This window comes from Arachis duranensis, chromosome 5 (genome assembly GCF_000817695.3).
Source record: "Arachis duranensis cultivar V14167 chromosome 5, aradu.V14167.gnm2.J7QH, whole genome shotgun sequence".
NCBI lineage: Eukaryota > Viridiplantae > Streptophyta > Magnoliopsida > Fabales > Fabaceae > Arachis > Arachis duranensis.
The window spans coordinates 18,769,934-18,776,730 of NC_029776.3; the positions used below are offsets into that span (position 1 = coordinate 18,769,934).

The 6,797-nt window shown below is 35.0% G+C and overlaps 1 non-coding gene across 1 annotated transcript; it reads right to left on the minus strand.

Annotated features, from left to right (window-relative positions):
• Window positions 1–4,753: 4,753 nt before the first annotated feature.
• Window positions 4,754–4,861, minus strand: LOC127747906 (small nucleolar RNA R71). Its single transcript, XR_008009853.1, has one exon. It is a non-coding gene; the product is annotated as a small nucleolar RNA R71 (small nucleolar RNA).
• Between the last annotated feature and the right edge of the window lie 1,936 nt (window positions 4,862–6,797).

Here is a 6,797-nt window from a genome sequence, read left to right on the forward strand (position 1 = left end):
TTGATTCTCTCTTTTTCTTTGTAATCAATTGCACTTGGACACATAGGGTTTATAATTATGAAACAATTAGGATTTGATACTCTTCCTCTATATAATCTTTGTTATGTGTTCTATGAATAATCTGCTCTATTACGTGTTCTTTTTGTCAATTTATTGCAAGTTATAATTTATTTTTTTCTGTGTTTTTTTTTTCATTTTTGCTGATTTATTGAAGTTTAAAATCTCCTCTGTATAATCTTTGTTATGTGCTCTTTGTATAACCTCCTCTGTTATGTGTTCTTTTTGTTGATTTATTGTAGTTTATAGTTTATCACTCTCTATTTTTTGTTGTTTTTGCTGATTTATTATGTATTCTTTTGTATTTAATTAGTGTTTCTGTTATAAATCTTGTTGTTTATGTATTGGATGGATAGTTTTAGCTCGACTCATATTAAAATAATAACGAGATAGAACCAACATAAGGTAATGAGGGTCAAGCAATTGAAGCGAATCTCCAAGAAACACAAGAGGAAGGATGAGAAAAAACACAAGAGGGAGGACAAGAAGTTAGTCAAAGTGTGCAAAATAGTCCTAACAAAAAAGAATTTACTTCCGAGTCTTGGAAGCATTTTAGGAGAGAGCAAATAGATGGAAAGTGGAAGGCAATATGTAAATATTGCGAAAGAAAGATTGGAGGTGACACGAAGCAAGGAACTAAGAACTTGCATGATCACATTAGAATTTTTCCAATTCGTACTGTTTGGGGACAAAGCAATCAACATTGAAAATAGTGCAACAATCATCAGGCTCGACAGGAACGGGAAGGCTGATGAGCAGATAATTTATACGCTTTTTGGCATTATTTTTAGGTAATTTTTAGTAGGATCTAACTACTTTTAGGGATGTTTTCATTAGTTTTTATGCTAAATTCACATTTCTAGACTTTACTATGAGTTTGTGTGTTTTTCTGTGATTTCAGGTAATTTCTGGCTGAAATTGAGGGACCTGAGCAAAACTCTGATAAGAAGGCTAACAAAGGACTGCTGATGCTGTTGGATTCTGACCTTCCTACACTCGAAATGGATTTTCTGGAGCTATAAAACTCCAAATGGCACGCTCTCATCGGCGTTGGAAATTAGACATCCAGAGCTTTCCAACAATATATAATAGTCCATACTTTATACGAGATTAGATGACGTAAACTGGCTCTCAACGCCAGTTCCATCCTGCATTCTGGAGTCAAACGCCAGAAACACGTCACGAACTAGAGTTAAACGCCAAAAACATGTTACAACTTGGCGTTCAACTCCAAAAGAAGCCTCTGCACATGTAAATCTCAAGTTCAGCCCAAGCACACACCAAGTGGGTCCCGGAAGTAGATTTCTGCATCAATTACTTACTTCTGTAAATCCTAGTAGCTAGTCTAGTATAAATAGGACATTTTACTACTGTATTAGACGTCTTTGACCATTCGGTCTTTTGACCATTGGTCCTTCTCCCTATTTTCGAATTCATATCACATTTTGGGGGTTGGCCATTCGGCCATGCCTGGACCACCATCACTTATGTATTTTCAATGGTGGAGTTTCTACACACCATAGATTAAGGGTGTGAAGCTCTGCTGTACCTCGAGTTTCAATACAATTACTACTATTTTCTATTCAATTCAATTTATTCATGTTCTAAGATATTCGTTGCACTTCACCATGATGAATGTGATGATCCGTGACACTCATCATCATTATCACCTATGAACGCGTGACTGACAACCACTTCCGTTCTACCTTAGACCGGGCACATATCTCTTGGATTCCTTAATCAGAATCCTCGTGGTATAAGCTAGAATTGATGGCGGTATTCATGAGAATCCAAAAAGTCTAAACCTTGTCTGTGGTATTCCGAGTAGGATTCAGGGATTGAATAACTGTGACGAGCTTCAAACTCGCAATTGTTGGGCGTGATGACAAACGCAAAAGAATCAATGGATTCTATTCCGACATGATCGAGAACCGATAGATGATTAGCCGTGCTGTGACAGAGCATTTGGACCATTTTCACTGAGAGGATGGGATGTAGCCATTGACAACGATGATGCCCTACATACAACTTGCCATGGAAAGGAGTAAGAAGGATTGAAGGAAGGCAGTAGGAAAGCAGAGATCCAACAGGGACAAAGCATCTCCATACACTTATCTGAAATTCTCACCAATGATTTACATAAGTATTTCTATCTTTATTTTCTGTTTATTTATTATTATTATTCGAAAACTCCATAACCATTTATTATCCGCTTAACTGAGATTTACAAGATGACCATAGCTTGCTTCATACCAACAATCTCCGTGGGATCGACCCTTACTCATGTAAGGTTTATTACTTGGACGACCTAGTACACTTGCTGGTTAGTTGTGCGAAGTTGTGAAGAAAGTGCTGAATTAGTAGTTGTGCATACCAAGTTGAATGCCATTATTAGAGATCACAATTTTGCCTATCAAGTTTTTGGCGCCGTTGTCGGGGATTGTTCGAGTTTGGACAACTGACGGTTCATCTTGTTGCTCAGATTAGGTAATTTTCTTTTTTGTTTTATTTTCAAAATTTTTTCAAAAATCTTTCAAAAATTTATCACCTGTTTTCGAAAATTTTCAGAGTTTTTAAGAATGAATTCTAGAGTTTCATGTAACATGTTGAAGCCTGATTGGCTGTAAAGCCATGTCTAATTCCTGGACCGGAGCATTAGACTAACATTGTATGATTCCTGGAATTCTGATTGAGGACTTTGGATTCATTACTTCCTTTTTTCAAAAAAAAAATGTTTTCGAAAAATATAAAATAAAATCCAAAAAAAAACTATAAAAAAATCAAAAATATTTTGTGATTTTTGTTTGAGTCTTATGTCATGTTTTAAGTTTGGTGTCAATTGCATATTCATCTTGTTCTTGCATTTTTCGAAAATTCATGCATTCATAGTGTTCTTCATGATCTTCAAGTTGTTCTTGGTAAGTCTTCTTGTTTGATCTTTAAATTTTCTTGTTTTGTGTTATATGATGTTTTTCATGTACATTTTTGCATTCATAGTGTCTAAACATGAAAGATTTCTAAGTTTAGTGTCTTGCATGTTTTCTTTGCATTAAAAGTTTTTTTCAAAACATATGTTTTTGATGTTCATCATGATCTTCAAAGTGTTCTTGGTGTTCATCTTGACATTTATAGTGTTCTTGCATGCATCATTGGTTTTGATCCAAAAATTTTCATGTTTTGGGTCATTTTTATGTTTTCCATCTCATCATTAAAAATTCAAAAATAAAAAAAATTATCTTTTCCTTATTTCTCTCAAAATTTCGAAAATTTGAGTTGACTTAATCAAAAATTTTAAAATTAGTTGTTTCTTATAAGTCAAGTCAAATTTTTAATTTTAAAAAAAATTCTTATCTTTTCAAAACTTTTTCAAAAATCAAATCTTTTTCATTTTTCTTACTATTTTTCGAAAATTTTTTAATTTAATTTTCAAAATCTTTTTCTTATCTTTATTTCAAAATTTCGAAAACTTTACTAACAATTAATGTGATTGATTCAAAAATTTGAAGTTTGTTACTTTCTTGTTAATAAAGGTTCAATCTTTAAATTCTAGAATCATATCTTTTAGTTTCTTGTTAGTCAAGTAATCAAATTTTGATTTTAAAAATCAAATCTTTTTCAAAATATCTTTTCCATAATATCTTTTAATCAAATCCTTTTCATCATATCTTTTTATCTCTTTCAAAATTTTAATTTCAAAATATCTTCCAACTTCTTATCTTTTCAAAATTAAATTTCAAATCTTTTTCAACTAACTAGTTGACTTTTTGTTTGTTTTAACTATATCTTATCTTTTTTTTAAAAACCACCTAACTACTTTTTCCTCTCTAATTTTCGAAAATCATCTCTTTCTTTTTCAAAATTCTTTTAATTAATTAATTGTTTCAAATTTTAATTTTAATTTTATTTCTTCCCTTAATTTTTGAACATCACTAACCCTTTTTCAAAATTTGATTTTCGAATTCTCTCCCTCTCATCTTCTTCTATTTATTTATTTATTTACTAACACTTCTCTTCATCTCAAGAATATGAATCTATCTTCACCCTTGTGTTTGGATTCTTACTTTTTCCTTATTCTATCCCCTTTCTTCCTCTACTAACATAAAGGAATATCTCTACTGTGGTAAAGAGGATCCCTATTATTATTTTCTGTTCCCTTCTTTTTCATATGAGCAGGAGCAAAAACAAGAACATTCTTGTTGAAGCAGATCCTAAACCTGAAAGGACTCTGAAGAAAAAACTAAGAGAAGCTAAATTATAACAATCCAGAGACAACCTTACGGAAACTTTCGAAAAAGAAGAGGAGATGGCAGCCGAAAATAATAATGCAATGAGGATGCTTGGTGATTACACTACACCTACTTCCAAATTTGATGGAAGAAGCATCTCAGTCCCTGCTATTGGAGCAAATAACTTTGAGCTGAAACCTCAACTAGTTGCTCTACTACAACAGAACTGCACGTTCCATGGACTTTCATAAGAAGATCCCTACCAGTTTTTAACTAAGTTCTTGCAGATATGTGAGACTGTTAACACTAATGGAGTATATCCTGAAGTTTACAGGCTCATGCTTTTCCCCTTTGCTATAAGAGACATAGCTAGAATATTGTTGGATTCACAACCTAAAGATAGCTTGGACTCATGGGATAAGCTGGTCGCGGCCTTCTTGGCTAAGTTTTTTCCTCCTCAAAAGCTGAGCAAGCTTAGAGTGGATGTTCAAACTTTCAAACAAAAAGATGGTGAATCCCTCTATGAAGTTTGGGAAAGATACAAGCAGATGACCAAAAGATGTCCTTCTGACATGCTTTCAAAGTGGACCATTCTGGATATATTCTATTATGGTTTATCTGAGTTCTCTAAAATATCAGTGGACCATTCTGCAGGTGAATCCATTCACCTAAAGAAAACACCTGCAGAAGCTCAAGAACTTATTGACATGGTTGCAAATAACCAGTTCATGTACACTTTTGAGAGGAATTTCGTGAATAATGGGATGCCTCAGAGGAAGGGAGTTCTTGAAATTGATGCTCTAAATGCCATATTGGCTCAAAATAAAATGTTGACTCAGCAAGTCAACATGATTTCTCAAAGTCTGAATGGATGGCAAAATGCATCCAACAGTACTAAAGAGGCATCTTCTGAAGAAGAAGCTTATGATCCTGAGAACCCTGTAATAGCAGAGGTAAATTACATGGGTGAACCCTATGGAAACACCTATAATTCATCATGGAGAAATCATCCAAATTTCTCATAGAAGGATCAACAAAAGCCTCAACAAGGCTTTAATAATGGTGGAAGAAATATGCTCAGCAATAACAAGCCTTATCCATCATGTTCTCAGCAACAGATAGAGAATTCTGAGCAGAGCACTTCTAATTTAGCAAACTTAGTCTCTGATCTATCTAAGGCCACTTTAAGTTTCATGAGTGAAACAAGGTCCTCCATTAGAAATTTGGAGGCACAAGTGGGCCAGCTGAGTAAGAAAATCACTGAAACTCCTCCTAGTACTCTCCCATGCAACACTGAAGAGAATCCAAAAAGAGAGTGCAAGGCCATTGACATAATCAACATGGCCGAACCTAGAGAGGAAAGAGAAGACGTGAATCCCAATAAGGAAGACCTCATGGGACATCTCTCAAGCAAGAAGGAGTTCCCTATTGAGGACCTAAAGGAATCTGAGGCTCATATAGAGACCATAGAGATTCCATTAAACCTCCTTCTGCCATTCATGAGCTCTGAAAACTATTCTTCCTCTGAAGAGGATGAAGATGTAACTGGAGAGCAAGTTGCTCAATATCTAGGAGCTATCATAAAGCTGAATGCCAAACTGTTTGATAATGAGACTTGGGAAGATGAACCTCCCTTGCTCATTAATGAACTAGATACTTGGATTCAACAAACTTTACCTCAAAAGAGACAAGATCCTGGCAAATTCTTAATACCCTGTACCATAGGCACCATGACCTTTGAGAAGGCTCTATGTGACCTAGGGTCAGGCATCAATCTTATGCCACTTTCTGTAATGGAGAAGCTGGGAATCATTGAGGTACAGCCTGCCATATTCTCATTGCAAATGGTAGACAAGTCAGTAAGACAAGCTTATGGATTGGTAGAGGACGTGTTGGGAAAAGTTGAGGGCCTTTACATCCGTGCTGATTTCATAATCTTAGACACTAGGAAGGAGGAGGATGATTGCATCATCCTTGGAAGACCTTTTCTAGACACAACAGGAGCTGTGATAGATGTTAACAGAGGAGAATTACTCATTCAATTGAATGGGGACTACCTTGTGTTTAAGACCCAAGGGTGTTCTTCTTTAACAATGGAGAGGAAGCATGAAAAGCTTCTCTCAGTACAGAGTCAAACAGAGCCCCCACAATCAAACTCTAAGTTTGGTATTGGAAGGACAGTCAAACTCTAAGTTTGGTATTGAATCCCCACATCCAAACTCTAAGTTTGGTGTTAGGAGTCTACAACATTGACCTGATCATCTGTGAGGCTCCATGAGAGCCAACTGTCAAGCTATTGACATTAAAGAAGCGCTTATTGGGAGGCAACCCAATTTTCATTTATCTAATTTTATTGTTCTTTTATGTTTTATTAGGTTCATGATCATGTGGAGTCACAAAATAAATACTAAAATTAAAAACAGAATCGAAAACAGCATAAGAAAAAGCACACCCTGGAGAAAGGACTTACTGGTGTTTAAACACCAGTAAGGAACATCTGGCTGGGGTTCAATG